We start from the raw sequence: 16,974 nt of genomic DNA, 5'->3' as shown, positions 1-16,974 counted from the left end.
ATAGAAACACGACAGCAGATAAAGGCCAAATGGGCCCATCTAGTCTTCCCATCCACAGCATCAACTATTTCCTCCACTCCCTATAGGCTAAGACTCTTTACACCTGCATTGTGAGGTCATAGAGCATTATTGTTATAAGCTAAGGCTCTCAACACTTGCATTAGGAGGTCATCGAGCTTTATGGTTATAGAAACATAGAAACACGATGGCGATAAAGGCCGAATGGCCCATCCAATCCGTCCATCCACAACATCCGCTATCTCCTCCTCTTCCTATGGCATGAGCAGGTCAGAGGCACTCACTAAAGATGCGTACACTATTATAGAATTTGGGGGATCTGCGCATAATTTAGGCATGGGGGATATACTCCAGGGTTCAGTTGATATAAACCCTCATGCCTAAAAGTTGTGTATGGATCCTGTGCTATGCGATATTCTGTACATGGTGCTCAACTTGGAGCACTGTTTATAGAATCTTTTTCGGTGCACAAATTTGGGCACCATTTACTGAATTTAGTCCTATATGTACTGTTAAATATAGCTATAATACTAAATGTTGAATGCCCCTGGGTTTTATTTATTTATTTTAGGTATTTATATACCACCTATCAAAGTTATCTAAGTGGTTTACAATCAGGTACTGTCCTTTGTCTCTATTGGTCCAAGTGGGCTCACAATCTATCTAACATACCTAGGGCAATGGAGGATTGAATGACTTGCAGCTCTACTCACTCGAGGAGAGTCGAGAGAGGGGAGATATGATCGAGACATTCAAATATCTCACGGGCCGCATCAAGGTGGAAGAAGACATCTTCTTCTTCAAGGGTCCCGCGGCAACAAGGGGGCATTCGTGGAAAATCAGGGGCGGGAAACTGCACAGTGACACTAGGAAGTTCTTCTTCACTGAAAGGGTGGTTGATCGCTGGAATAGTCTTCCACTTCGGGTTATTGAGGCCACCAGTGTGGCGGATTTTAAGGCCAGATGGGATAGACATGTGGGATCTATCTGCAAAGATAGATAGCGAGGATCACTGGAGTGGGCAGACTTGATGGGCCGTGGCCCTTATCTGCCGTCTATTTCTATGTTTCTATGTTTGCCCAGGGTCACAAGGAGCAATGTAGAATTTGAACCCAAAACCTCAGGATGCTGAGGCTGTTGCTCTAACCACTATGCACTCCTTCCTCAAAAGCACTTAAATGTTCAGCCTAGTATCGTGAGGATATTTCTATAACAGGGTGCCTGCTAAAAGTGCTAATTAAAATGTCTATTTTAGACCTGTTTTATAAAGTAAAGTAGGTGCCTATGGGGCCCATAATCAAAAAACATAGATGTCCAAAAAGCATCCTAAAAGTTGAAGTACTGATAATCAAAATTATCTTTCTGTACATCTAGTGAGATGTTCCAGCCTCTGTACGTTCAGAGCATGAGATGGGTATGGTGGAGGCGTGGCATGGGTGGGCTTTGGGTGGTCTCAAGGGTTGGTTAGATATGGACATCTTATAGCGATAATCAAACATTTTTTAAGACATCCTGGACTCCCCAAATTCGGGTTCAGGCCCCCTCAATAACTCCAGTACCTCCTTTTACCTTGCCAGTGGGGATATTGAGCCCTGCCAGAGAAATAACTACAGTGTCGCTGCTCCTGAGCATGCCGAGTCTTCCCTTGCATGCATGCACACAAAATTTGGCAGGGACTTGGCATTTTTTGGCACCAATGCAAGACTTTGCCAAACTTTTGAGGGTAATCTGGCAAATCAGATTTATGGATGTTTCTGATTCCAATCTGGTGCTCTCTACTGTTGAATCTTTTTCATATTGAAGGTTTTTTTTTTTTTTTTACACTGATCCCCTGATGCAGGCATTTGTGCTGAAACCTGGCTCCTGTTGGACCTTCCAATAAAGAGAGCAAAAGAGAAAACAAATGCATGAGATATAAGGTTGTAAAGATAGGAAGGAATGTAGGATGACATCAAAATTCTAAGCAGTGTCAAGAAGAGGGACTTGAAGAAGTAGAGGAGTAGCCTAATGATTAAGCAGTGGACTGAGATCCTAGGGACCTGGGTTCAATTTCCACCATAGCCCTTTATGACCCTACATAAGTCTTTTTACCCCCCATTGTCCCAGACTCAAAAAATTTGCTTAGGCTGTGAGCCCACTAGGCACAGAGAAAATACCTGCACTTAACTTATACAGCATTGTATATATTTAGTAACACTATAGATATGATTAGTAGTTTTAATGGATTTAGCTCATGCCTTTATCAGAATTTGAAGACATGTTACAGAAGGCATTTTCCTGTCCCCAGAGGGCTTGCAATGTAAAGGGGTCCTTTTAAAAGCTGCAGAATAAAGTGGTCTTAGAACACCCTTAAGTGGGTTTTTCCCTCTCACTAAGGTCATTTCACTACTGCAGTGATAACATGGCAATGAATTTATTTATTCAATTTTCTCCACTGTTCTCCCAAGGGAGCCCAGAACAGTTTACATGAATTTATTCATGTACTCAAGCATTTCTCCCTGTTTGTCTCAATGGGCTCATAATCTATCTAATGTACCTGGAGCAATGGGGGGATTAAGTGACTTGACCAGTGTCACAAGGAGCAGCATGGGTTTGAACCCACAACCTCAAGGTGCTGAGGCTGTAGCTTTAACCACTGTGCCACAGACAGTAAGAACACTAGAGAATAGCCTGATACGAATCCAGCAGGCCAATGTAGGTTCAGAGGATAAAGCGAGATGAGTCATGCACTGAGTTCGATGGGGTTGGAAGAGTCCACCATGTTACTCAGAATGGCATGTAATTTCTGGAATTTTCCAGACCACATATAACTGAAAGCATGGAAATAGAATCAGCAGATATGAGGGTTCCACTCTAAGGGCTTTATTGTCAAATCTATACCATTCAAATCCTAGGCAAGAACTCTTTTGTTAAAAAAGGCCTGTTTTTGTAGGTTGTGAAATGTTTTTAAAGGCAAACTAAAAAGATATTGAAATGTGTGAGCTTTTGAGACCTCACAGACCTTGTTTTAGAAAAAGCCTAGTGAATGCACGGGGGGGGGGGGGGGGGTGCTGAAAAGTTCTCAGCCTAGCCAATCAACTCCCTAAATTCTGAGCGCTGCTTTGCCACTGTAGCTGAAAAGAGTGCTATCTTATTTCGTGAAGTGCCAATTTGCAGAAATGAATTTCTATGTTTTGACATTGTTTCAGATCATTGATTGGAACATATCCATGTCATTCTCTTCTTGGTTGGGCTGAGAACTTTTCAGCGACCCCTCATAAGTCTCAATAAATTATCAATGCCTTTTTTTTTTTAATTGCAGGAAGGTTGTCTGGTTTTCATATTAATAGATTTCTAAGAAACATATTAGGGCACTCATAGTTTAACAATAAAAAAAAGACAGATAAAATGGGCAAAAGGTTCAGAATGTTTTTACTAAGGGGGAAGTTTCCAATGTGAGCTACCAATAAGATGGGCTATTTTAGCATAAGTTGGGCTATTTTAGCATAGGGTCCCATTTTATGCAATGCGACCCTGTGCTAAAACACCATGGCTTGTGTAAAATAACCCATTTTAATGGTAGCCCACAATGCCATCTCCCCCCCCCCCCCCTCCAAGTTTTTTATTTAGAAGTTTGACACGGACAGAACTGCAACAAGACTTTTCAGTAAAGCAACATGAAATATAATTTTCAGCTGTTTTCCATGTTATTTCTCCCTTTGCAGAGAGGGAGAGGTTGCTTGCTTTTAATTTCACAGGAAGCACAGTAATTGAATACCTGGCAACGTGTATTGAATACCTGGCAAGTGAAGTTGTTTGTTCACCAATCACAGCAGACTACATCACAGTAATACACACAGATGGGGGAAGGCTGCAGGTATAAATTCGGATGCTGACATTACCCTGGTGCTTTCGAGGCCAAGATACCTTGCCTTCCTCACCTAAACCTTTACCATGTCGATGTCTTTGCTCTTCCTTTTCTTGGCCATAGGCCTCTGCCAGGGTAAGTTATACTTTATGAAGAGATATACAGTAGGACCGAACTGTCCCAAAGGACTAATTCCCTCAAAGTCATTATATTCCTGCAGCCTTAAAAGGCACCTATATAGTTAAACTAGCAGATCTTTCCATGTAAGATTTTATATTGAGAATTAGGCAACACATTTGGTATCAATCTCCAAAGAAACTTTAGTAGAGGAATACAGTGTATATATGAAAATGTGTATTGGTAATTTTTATTTCTCATACAGCAGAGTCTAGTTAATGGGATCTATCTTAATTGGAAAGTATTTCTGGAACAACTTTTTTTGCAGTCTTAAATCAATGTCCATCACTTCCAGTGATGCAGGATTTTTATCTCTGTTGGTATTTGTGGTATCATATGATTGTTGTTCCATGCTTTGGGCATTTTGATGGTAAGAATGCAAGAATTGAGAAGGTAAATGGTAATGAGGAGAGTGTAGTGGTTAGAGCCACAGCCTGCGGTTGTGGGTTCAAACCCTGCACTTCTCCTTGTGACCCTGGGCAAGTTACTTAATCTTCCACTGCCCCAGGTACATTAGATAGACTGTGAGCCCACTGGAACAGATTGGGAAAATTCCTGAGTACCTGAATGTAAACTACTTAGGCTATAAGTGGTATAGAAATACTAAAATAAATAAATAATAAAATTAATTTGATGTGATTCAGACAGAATTTGAAAGTGACAATGCTCTGTCTTGAAGCTTTAAAGAGAGGATCATAGTCATATTTTGGCAGCTACCAGTGTTTACTTTTTCCCCCATTTTATTTATTTAAAAAATTAACTATAAAACTTGTAAAACTGTTCTAAGCGATTTAAGCATACACAATAATCTATCTCAGAACAGCAAATAACACAGTCCACTAAAGTTTTTGGGCTGCTCATATTGCTACGGGGTGCCAAGTTATGTTTGAATTTGTGATTCTTCATTTTCAAACACAGTTTTGGAGAATGGTTAGCAACTTTACAATAGGCATTAGAAATAAGAACTTATCTAATCCATGGTGTGCAACATTTTCATTTACCTACATTGTGCCATTATATTGCTTTGGAGACTGGCATCAAAAAGTATATCTACAGAAGAATGTGCCATATTTCAAGCTGTCCTTTAATATTATTCAGCAATAATAATAAGTTATCCTCCCTTGAGAAGCATACAGTGATATGGGGACTAAAACTATGCCAGGGTACACCTGACGGGGCCTACGCGTGTGCGGATCACTGGACTTGATGGACCCAGGGTCTGATCTGGAGATGGCAATTCTTATGTTCTTATGTTATGTTAATAGATGGTGACATAAGCTCTAATTTCAAGTCCCCAATTAGAAGCAGTTGGGGGAAAAAGATCTTACCTGTAAAGAGGTGGCAGTGGTAGAATCCAGTAAACCACCTTCCTCCTTGGCTTCTCCCACTCTACTAATGGGTTATTTGGGCAAACTTTATGGTTTATTAAACATATGTCATCTCCTGGGTCAGTACAGGGAGGTGGTTTACAAATTCCAATAAAAAGGAAGGAGAAAAAAACTCCAATAACTTCAGGACAGAGGAAATGGGGGAGAGAGAAAGAGAGGGAAGAGACGAGGTAGAGGAATTAGGCACTGATACAGTCACCAATATGTTCACACGGCTTCAACCTGCATGTTTTATTCAGTACTAAAATGGCTCATTTCAGGATTAGTGGATTAACCCAGATTTACTTGTTTATTTTGCAAATTCTGATCCAGACACAATGTATATATTTACATATTGTAAAACCATTACAAGACAGAAAATAAAATTAGACATTGTTATCATAGAGGAACTCTTTTTTGTACATTTTTTACTGCTGTTATGTGATATGGAAAGAAATGTCAATGCAAGCAGCAAATGAGAAAAAAAGAAACATGGAAATAATTTTTTCCCACCCAGAATAACATAAGCCAGTAACCGTCAAAGTGCACGAGGAAGTCAGATACTTTGGCACTGGCTTTGCTAATTCTGGTAACTGTGTAATTTATTTGAAAATTGTCTATTTACAACAAGGAAGAAGACTTGGATTCTGAATTTAATTGTGGGCTTTATAAGAATCACAGAGATCAAAGATCAAGTCTGAAACAGTCTTTCAGTGCAGTTACTGGAGAGGAGTACTTGGAAGAAGTCCAAAGAGGCAGCAAAAAGGGCGAACAGAATGCTAGGAATGATAAAGAAGGGGATCACGAACAGATCAGAGAAGGTTATCATGCCGCTGTACCAGGCCATGGTGCGCCCTCACATGAAGAAGGACACGGTACTATTCGAAAGGGTCCAGAGATGAGCGACTAAGATAGTTAAGGGGTTGGAGGAGCTGCCGTACAGCAAAAGATTAGAGAAACTGGGCCTCTTATCCCTTGAACAGAGGAGATTGAGAAGGGACATGATCGAAACATTCAAGGTACTGAAGGGAATAGACTTAATAGATAAAGGCAGGTTGTTCACTCTCTCCAAGGTAGGGAGAACGAGAGGGCACTCTTTAAAGTTGAAAGGGGATAGATTCTGTAAGGAAACGTAAGGAAGTTCTTCACCCAGAGAGTGGTAGAAAACTGGAACACTCTTCCGGAGTCTGTCATAGGGGAAAACACCCTCCAGGGATTCAAGACAAAGTTAGACAAGTTCCTGCTGAACAAGAACGTGCACTGGTAGGGCTAGTCTCAGTTAGGGCGTTGGTCTTTGACCAGAAAGCCACCGCGTGAGTGAACTTCTGGGCATGATGGACCACTGGTCTGACCCAGCAGCAGCAATTCTTATGTTCTTATGTTATGTCCTTAACAGGCTGAGTAGTCAGACTATGCAGCAAAATTATATAAAGCCATCTACAAAATATATATATATATTTTTTTAGAACAGTATTTTTACTGGTTTCTCATCTGCTTCTCAGCAAATTTCTTCTATTTTCAAGTATTATCATTAAATTTAATTTCTAAATTTTTTTTCAAGGTTTCAAGGTTTGTTAAAAATTTGGTTACTCGTCTATTAACATTCTAGGTGATTTACAATGAAATTATATTAAGGGGATCAAAATTAAAATAATTAACAAGAACCAAAACACGGACAAGACCCACTAACAGACAGAAAACAAGAGGGTAGAGAGTGAAATATAATATTTTAGAAAAAGAAACAGTTAAGGATAACACAAAAGGGTAGTGGAAAGGTAGTTAAGAGCTACCTTTTCATAAAAAGAGTCCTGAATTATGGAGTAAAAGCATCTCTGTAGAGGATGTTTTTTAATGCTCCTTTAAATTCATCAATATTTGATTCTTCCCTCAGATAAGAGGGCAGGGAGTTCCAGATTTGAGGTGCTGTAATGGCAAATGAAGTGGTACGTTGCATATGAAAAGTTTTGAGAGATGGAACAAAAAGTAAATTTTGGGAAGAAGATCTTAGAATTCTAGCTGGAGTGTACAGAATTAATAGCTTATCAATAAAAGCTGGTAGTCTGGATTTGGGTGCTTTGAAAATGAGACGTGCAATTTTGAAAGTGATACAATGTGGAATGAGAAGCCAGTGTGCATTTTTCCCCCAATTCTTTATTTGTTTTAAAAGTCAACACAAAGTGCAACAGATTTATCATCAATTGGTACAAAAAACAGCACTCGTTACAATCAAATAATAAGATAAGTGCATATCCCCCCTCCCTCCCTCCCACCCACCCTTCTTGGATGTGCATAACATTCATTCAGAAATCAAAGGGTAATATTAATATCAATTTGTACAAAATTTTGTTAATGGAACCCAAATCTCTTTGAATTTATTATAACGTCCTAATTGTAATGAGTTTATACGTTCAAACATAAAATTGGCATTAGGTTTCCCACCAAAAGTTGTAATTTATTCTATCCCATTTTTTCATGATTAGCTGCATAGCAACTTCTCTCATGATAAGAAGTAATCTATTCTTATTTGCATTGATTTGACTCTTGGGCATTAATAGTGTTCCAAACAACACTACATCATATGACAATGACAGTGAGACTTCCAATATCATATTGATTTGAGCCCAAAGAGACCTCCAAAATTTAAGTATCAAGGGACAATAGAACAATAGATGATCCAGTGTCCCTCTATCGAGATGACAATGCCAGCATCTGTTAGACTTAGAACTATCTAATAGAGAATGACACAGTAACAAAATTCATCACCGTTTCCGTCCCCGCGGATAACCGCGGGAAATAATCCCATGTCATTTTCTAGTGTCTATTTCAACCTTGGTCCTTCTACACCAGCATTCTTCAAAGCAAAGCTTGTGGGTCAGTGGTTGTGCCCAATTATACTCTGATTCTTCCCTCTCTCCTTAAAGAATGACATGAAGATGGTTTCCCGTGGTTATCCGTGGGGAAGGGAACGGTGATGAATTTTGTCACCATGTCATTCTCTACTATCTAACTTTTGCAACCGAACAGGGGTCCAAAAAATTCTATATAACAGAAAAACCAAGTTTGTCTCATAGATGCTGACGCTGTACATCTCATCCTCCAAGTCCAAATCCGTGGCCTTTGAGTAGCAGAAATCTGCTGCTTTATTTCAATGCTCCAAATGTCTTTTAGATTAGTTTAAGGTTTCATATTCAAATATTCAGAAATTAATTTATACCACTTGGCAGCCTAATGCCCTAGCAAATCTGTCTGGAGCATAGGCCCATTAAGCTATACTGATTATTTAAATTTCGCCAATCAGTGAACCCTTTCTGAATGGCCTGCTTCAACTGCAACCACTTATAATCTTGAGACTTTGTAATTCTGAATGATTGTTGCAGTCATGATAAATTAAGCATTTTCCCATTTGATAACAAGTCATCTAATGTACATATACCCGCCTGCAACCAATGCTTCCAGAGGATCTTAGACTCACCAATTTGAATCTTGGAGTTCAACCATAAGGACTGACACGTGGATTGATGAATCAGAATAGGTGTTAGGTTATTAATAAATTTTAATGTTTGCCAGGTAGAGAATAAAATTCTATTGTCCTTATAAATCCAAGGTAACTTGATATTTAAAACATGACACAATTGCAATGGGGACAGGAGTTGCCATTCTAATATTAACTAATCCATAAGATGCTCCATGAGTTCAGGAAGTATCCAATATATACCCTGCCGCATAATAAAAGCTTGATGGTACCGATAGAAATTTGGAAAATTTACCCCAGCCACTGCAGTTAGTTTTTGCAAAGATACTAAAGCTATTCTGGCAGTTTTACCCAGCCAAATAAACTTAGTGAGAATTCCATTCAATTTTTTATAAAAGGACCCTTGAAAATAAATCGGCAACATACCCATTTGGTAGCAAACTACAGGTAATATCATCATCTTGATGGTTTGGACTCTCCCCCACCAGGAAAGATGTAATGGGTTCCAATGCTCACACATTTCTTTGACTTTCAGCAATAAAGATTTTTCATTTACTGTCATTGTGTCTTCCAATGATCTCTGAATCAAAATACCCAAGTATTTTATACCCTCTTCCTTCCAAAGAAATGGATCAAATAATCCTTTTCCACAATTCATGTTTAACGGAAGAACCTCCGATTTGCTCCAATTTATTTTGTATCTAGAAAATTTGCCAAATCTATCAATCAATTCCAGTAAATGCGGAATGGTAGAATCAGGATTCTTCAAATGAAGCAAGATATCATCTGCATAAGCAGAGATCTTATATTCCTGACCTGCATAAGGAATCCCCTGTATCTCCTTTGCCTGCTGTATAGCTAACAACAAGGGTTCCAGAACAATATTGAAAAGCAAAGGAGACAAGTGCCATCCTTGCCTAACTCCCCTCTACAGACAATAACGATATGAGAAAGTATTATTAATATATAATCTGGCAGAAGGGGAACTATGCAAGGTTTGAAACATTTGTATAAATCCAGATCCTATACCAAACCAATCCATCGCTTGATACATGAAAGTCCATTCTACATGATCAAAGGCCTTCTCTGCATCCAAAGAGACAGAGAAGGCTGGATCATCCATGGTTTATGCTAAATTTAGCATATGAAATGCCAATCTGGTGTTATTTGAGGAATGTCTTTGAGCAACGAAACCCGTCTGGTGCATACCAATCATAAAAGGGAGAGCTTTGGCTAATCTTACAGCCAATAACTTAGCCAAAAGTTTTCCATCCACATTGGACGTTGAGCGGCACTATGAGTGCCTAAGTCATTTAGAAATACGTTATCGGCACTTGGACGTTTCTGAGAAATGTTCATCCAAGTGCCGACTAAGGCCGGTTTTTGGACATTTTTCTCTTTTGATTATGAGCCCCATATCATTTAATAATCATCATAAAATATATATCCCAAATGGGAACTTCAGAAATTTATTAATTCCCCTTCTTTTTATTATCCTTCCCCTCTTCTTCTTCCCTCTCCCCTCTCCTCTCCTCCCTCTCCTTCTCATCTTTTTCCTTCCCTCCTCCTCTTGCCTTTCTTTTCTTTCTTCCCTTTCCAAATTCCTCCCTTCTTTCAATCTCTTTCCCTTTTTTCCCCTTCTTTTTTTCCTTTTTTCCCCTTAAAAAACAAACACTAAGGGCTCCTTTTATTAAGGTGTGCTAGTGTTTTTAGCGTGCACTAAAGATTGCATTAGTATTTTTTATTTAATGAGTGGTTAGCACGTGCTAATCTTTAGCGCACACTAAAAATGTTAGCGCACCTTATTAGTAGGAGCCCTAAGTAATGATAAATTCATTATGAAGCTATAATAGTATAAATCAGATTTTCATCTTCCCTAAAAATATATCTGCGTAACATTAGTATCTTAATAACAAAAACCTAAATAATATAAAAGATGATCTGCATTAAAACATTCCCTCTCTTTACCATAAATCCATTGTTTAAATCATTAACTAAACAGAAAATAATAACCTAAAAAAATCATCCCTAAATGTATTAAATACCATAAACATTTTATAGCGCCCTGCATAAAATAAACAATATTCCATCCGATCTAAAAACAAAGTATAAAAATAAGTTGCTAACATAGAACCATATTATTTAATATATCCCATCAGTTCCCCTAAAATATTAAATAAATTGATACATATCAATTATACAAAGTTAAATTCACTATTCTTCTAAAATAATTATTGCCTACAAAAGAAAAGACACAAAATCAGAAATATATTAATTAAACCATCACGTACAATCTCAGTTTGCACATAACATACATAATATTGGAAATACAGGACTACTGCATACCCCCAAACAAAATCCCAATTACTAAAACATTAACAGTAAAATAAGGAAAAACCTCCTTCCTTATATGCTTCTTTATGTTTCATTCATTTTCCATCAGTTCATAACCTGTAGCATTCAAAAAATTGATCCCTTATGTTTTATCCAAGTCTCCCATGAAGAAACAGTTGAAATAATTTAAAAACAGCCTCGAGCTTGTTTCTTTTCTCTTTCTCAATCTTATACTCCAATGTTAGTTGCTTTTCCATGTTGATGGCTTCACCGGGAGGGATAATCTAAATCATACTGTGTTGTGGACTCATGTACCCCAGAAATTATGAAAGCAGCTCCATTAGACTTTAAACTATCTTTGCTGAATTATTTAACCGATAACCTAAAAAATGGAAAATTCCTCACTAATAATGGCCACATAATTATAATATAAATAATTTTCCAAACTCTTTTGAAACACACTGAAATCTTTAAGACTTGGCTGAAACACAAGTCTACAACAACCCAAAACAGGTGGTATAGAGAGGTAAAAGGAGGTCTCAAGCGCTCACAGCTATAAGCCCGACATTCTTTTCAAGGCTAATAACTACAACTTGAGCTATCATCGGTCCCATACACTCTCTTCTTAAATGGAGCGATCTTCCTACGCTCCTGCCCCATGCAGATCGCTAATAGGAAATGACTGGAGCTCTATGACTATGACGGGAGTTCACAGCAGCCATTTTCTATTGGCGATCTACATGGGGCAGGAGCGTAGAAAGATCGCTCCTGCCCCAAAAGCCCGCTAGACCACCAGGTAAGGCCGGGATGCTGGGAGGAAGGCTGGAGAGAGGTGGAAATGTCCAAAACTATGGGGTTCCCTCCCATAAAAAAATCACAAATCTGTGAAACCACGAGTGTCGAAACCGTGAATGGGGAGGGGGAAGTGTACTTCCTTTTCCCTTTTTAGCCTATTTCCCTCAAAACATTACTAAAGCATATCTTATAAGGTATCAAAAGTAATATTAAAACATTAAAAGCACAATTTGAACACCAGGATAAATTCCTTGCCAACTGCCACATCAATTGTCGTTTCTCTCCCGATTATACTTCCATATGATGTTGATGTATGAATTCTTAAAGTTTCTTTGGGTCCCGATAATTAATTGTGCTATTGTTAAATGTAACCCTCATGACTACAGGGTAAAATAAACCATATTTTGCTCCTAAATCCGTAAGCTTCACACGAAGATCCAAAAATTGCTTTCTTAAAACTGCAGTCTGTCTGGCAAAATCCAGAAGAAAAAGAAGTTTTCTGTCCTGACATTTCACTACTTTTAACTGTTTAGCAGCCTCAAAGATTTTCATTACATGTTGGAATCGCAATACTTTGATTAGCATTGGTCTAGGACCCATCTGATTAGTTTGAATATGAGAAGGCAGCATGTGTGCCCTTTCGATTTCGAAAGGCTCCACAAACTTAAGAGACAAAACTTCGGGGATGAGAGTAGTGAGGAATTCAATTGGGTTTTTCTCTTCTATACCCTCTGGAAGTCCCAAAAATATGAACATTATTCCTCCTGCTTTTGTTCTCCGAGCAATAGTATTGTGATCCATGTGGCTCTGACAAGCAGTCTCCTCAACAGCTACAACCTGCTGTCCTAATTGTTCAGTGTGAGCGTTGCTCACAGACATTTGATGGTTCAGATTAACCTCAATTTGAAGCCCATTTAATTTTGATGTAGTTTCTTTCAGCAATTCTTTAATTGTATCGAGGTCTGCTATGACTTGCTCCAGGAGTTAGTTGGATTCCTTAGGCAAAGGAAACTTAGATGGTGTAGGGGGATCGGCTTTCAATCTCTTGGCATTTCCCCCAGATGAAAAAGCATTATCCACCTTAGTTTGCTTTCCCAAAGCCATAGATGAACTTTAGTATGGCAGAATAAAAAGATGTATTGAACTTCTACAGAGTATTCAAATATGCAAATAATTTTAATAGCAGTGTTTTGAATGAGTTATAGCCATCTGATTTCCTTTTGCATAATTCCTTTATAGAGAGAGTTGCAATAATCAATTGTAGCGATAACTAGCGAGTGAATTAGAATATTTAGCAAGGAAGGCTCCAGCAAGCTGGAAAGAGATTTAATCAGTCAAATTTTATAAAAACAGTTTCTGATCACGGCACTGATTTGCTGATGATAATTGAGCTAGCTGTCTATGATAATGGCCAAGATTTTTGTTGCGGATAATCTATTGATGCAGATAACCTTTTGATGCAGATTGGAGTTGATAGTTGTATGCCTTCTTCCAGGGAAAGAGTAGGCAGTTTGTTTTGGATGTGCTTAGGGACAGCATATTGTCTCTGAGCCAGTTTTGGATCTTGGATAGTTTTGAGTTAATGGCTTGAATTTCAGTGGAGTTTGTGGGATCTAAAGGATGAAGTAACTGAATGTCATCAGCATAGTCATAGGACGTAAAGCCTATAGATTGACATAATGTCAGCCGTGGCGCTAAGTAATATTAAATGACAGAGGTGATAAAAATGAACCCTTAGGAATGCCGTAATTGTTAGTGTAAGTTTTGGAGGAAATCCCATCAAGCAATACTGTGTAGGTTTGATCTTTAAGATAGGAGTAGAACCATTCAAGAGCATGTTCTCTGATATCTACCGCTGATAATCTGTTCAGTAGAAGTTGGTGATCTATTGTATCAAAGGCAGCAGATAGGTCTAATGAAATAAGACTTACTGATTTGTGTTGGCCAAGAAAGTATTGAATTGGTCAAGCCGAGTAGTGAATGTTTAATGGAATGGTGTTGCTGAAAACCCATTTGATTAGGATGAAAAATGTTAGTTTAGCAAAAAATGGTAAGTATGCGATGGATGAAAGTTGTTACAATCCTGAGTTGATGAACTGGGATTTTTAATGATGGGATGGATGGTTGCATGTTTCCAATCCCTTGGAAAAAATGGAATACTTAGACATTGGGTAACAAAATGTGAGATGAATGGGGCAAAATTAGCAAAGTATTTTTAAAGTAGGAATGGAGGAGTGGTCTCTGCTTTATATCCTTTTATGTTGGGTGATTGAATGATTTTATTGAAGCTCATTATTTGAAGAGATTGAAAAGTAAGAAAAGGTGGAACATGAGGGAATGTTATTCTCCTCAGAAAGGTCATTACTAGGGGGGCCTTGATTGACCAAGTCTTGATGAATGGTGTTAATTTTATTCTGAAAGAAGTCAGCAAGATTCCAAGATAAAGGGTAATTGTGGGAAAGAAGTGGTTTTTTAAGGGTGGATTATAGCATTGAAGAATTTTTGGCTTTCCCTATACATTTGCTGAAACATTGTTTCTTTGCAAAATTGATTGAAGTTTTATAGTGTTGTGAGTGTTCTTTGTATTTTTGAAAATTGCAGAAAGTGGGATTAGAACGCCATTTGTGCTCAAAAGATCGGAGATGACGTTTGGAAAGAAGTAGATTAGAGGATTCTTCTGTTTTTTAATAGAGATAATGCGAGTAGTTGGCACAAAATTTTTGAGAAATGTTCAGCATGTCTCTTCCCAGATGGAGATTTGATTTTCCAGTGGGAGGTTGTCTAGGTTGTTTAAGTTTAGATGGAAAGAAGAAGCAATGGTTGAGGAATCAATTTTGCTGAAATCTGTTTTGGGCATAACAGGGATAGAAGTTGAATTGAATGAGAGAGATGTTGAGATGAAAAAAATGATCGGTCCAAGGAACTTGGGAAATAAAGGGTTTTGAAAAGTTAGCTGCTTGATTAGTTGAAACAAATATCATATCTAAAGTGTGGCCTTTAGTGTGAATAGGAGCAGAAATTAAAGGTGATAAATTAAGATCAGTAGCAAATCCGTTACAGCTGAGTCATTGGGATCTTCAAAATGAAGTCGAAGTCTCCTAAAATAATAGGAGAGAGACAGAGGGTTGAGAATTCTAAGAACAGGGACTGAAGCTGAAATGGTAGATCTTGAGTGATCGGGGGGGGGGGGGGGGAGGGGGGCGCTACAGAAGAAAGAAATCTAAGATAGGGTTTATATTAGTTTTGAATTGGATAAATTCAATATTAGAATTATTTGGGGAGTGATCGATAGTAGAAATCAAGTTGTCTTTATGAATAAAGGCCAAGCCTCCCCCTTTCTTTCCTTTTCGATGATGGTATGAGTGGGAATAACTGGGTGGGCTAGCAAATGATAAAAATGCCTCATCACCTTCGGCTAACCATGTTTCAACAATACAGAGGAAGTCTAGGGAGTTGTAGGTAATGAGGTCTTTAAGAATGTGGTGTTTATTCCGAATTGATCAAGCCAAATTTTTTGGAGGTGGCAATAATTGGAGGGTGCTTAAGATGGAGAGATGAATTTCGGTATGTTGTGGATAATGCGGAGAAAGTGATTTAGATGGTGGATGGGGCCTATTTCCCCATAGGGCTGGGATTTGTGAAGGCTGGGATTACATTACTAAGTGCAGAGGGTGAAAAAAAAATGAGTATAGATAATAAGCGAGGAGAGGAAAAAGCTTTGAGAAATAAAAGGAGCGTTTGGAGGAAAAAAGAAGGGGGAATAGGGTTATGGAAAGTGATCCAAGATGGGCACTAAGATGTGCAACAAGAGGAAATCCTAGTTGTATGTAAAGTAGCGCACCAAGTAGCACGCAAAGGAGCACAACCTGCTCCTTAGGTACGCCACAAAGAGAGGGGTTTTTAATTGCATGTACCGGTAGTTTGTAGGTGGGGGTCTGGTGGGCCACCGCTTTGCGGCAACGAATCAGAAAACACTGGACTACAAGGCAGCAAAGACAAATGAGAACAGGTACAGGAACAACCTTAAAACAATAATAAAATATAATAAAACAAAGTAAAACAATCAAAGTGCAGGCTAAGTGTTGTGCTGCTCAGTGTTGTTTTGCTTTTGACAAATTCCAACTGATGTGCGCCACAAAGAGAGGGGTTTTAAATTGCATGTACCAGTAGTTTGTAGCGGGGTCTGGCGGACCACTGCTTTGCAGCAGCGAATCAGAAGATGCGGTAGTTTGTAGGCGGGGTCTCAAGTATCAGGAAGAAAAAGCTCAGAAAGTATTTTGACTCATTGAGAGAATTTGTGAGAATTCGATGAGAAACCAGTAATAGAAAGACAATTGTGGCTGAATTTGTATGACTTTAATTTTGATAGCCAATACTTTAATAAATGCTAGGCACGTTTGGGACGGTTATGGAGGGCAGTAGTAGGAAAGAGATTGAACGTTCAGGTATAGCAAGAATAGCATTGGGTTGTGTATGGAAATTTATGTGCCCTTTAATCCAAAAAGAAAGCATCACAATAGGACAGATTGGATGAGCCAACGTGCTTCTTGACTTCATTAACTGCTAAACCTGATCCGAGATAGGCTCCTTAGTGAGATAGAGTAAAAGGAGGCTGGGATAATTTCAGATCTGACATAGTCCCCCACTTTTAATACAAACCAATAATTAAAAAGGGTGGGTCTAATTTAAAAAAATCAGTTTCCAGCAGACAGATATTTTCTGCATTGCTTATCAAAAATGTGCAGAGATTGATAAAGGGTATGGAAAACCTCTCATATACTGACAGACTGAAAAAGCTGGGGCTGTTCTCCCTGGAAAAGCGGAGACTTAGAGGAGACATGATAGAAACCTTCAAGATCCTGAAGAGTATAGAAAAGGTAGACAGAGACAGATTTTTCAGATTATGGGGAACCACAAGTACAAGGGGGCACTCGGAGAAACAAACGCCAGGAAGTTATTTTTCA

General features: G+C 38.6%; 1 protein-coding gene across 1 annotated transcript in view; it reads left to right on the top strand.

The window, feature by feature from the left end:
- Positions 1-3,913: 3,913 nt before the first annotated feature.
- The window catches only part of LOC117366894 (mucin-19-like), a 441,720-nt gene continuing 428,659 nt past the window's right edge, over positions 3,914-16,974 (top strand). Inside the window, exon 1 of the mRNA XM_033958871.1 lies at positions 3,914-4,000. The gene's annotated coding sequence lies outside the window, so the exon portion shown is untranslated. The remainder of the gene's footprint in view (positions 4,001-16,974) is intronic.

Source organism: Geotrypetes seraphini, chromosome 9 (genome assembly GCF_902459505.1).
Source record: "Geotrypetes seraphini chromosome 9, aGeoSer1.1, whole genome shotgun sequence".
NCBI classification, from domain to species: Eukaryota; Metazoa; Chordata; class Amphibia; order Gymnophiona; family Dermophiidae; genus Geotrypetes; species Geotrypetes seraphini.
The sequence above is the reverse complement of the archived record's forward strand: the minus strand, read 5'-3'. Positions and strand labels throughout refer to the sequence as shown.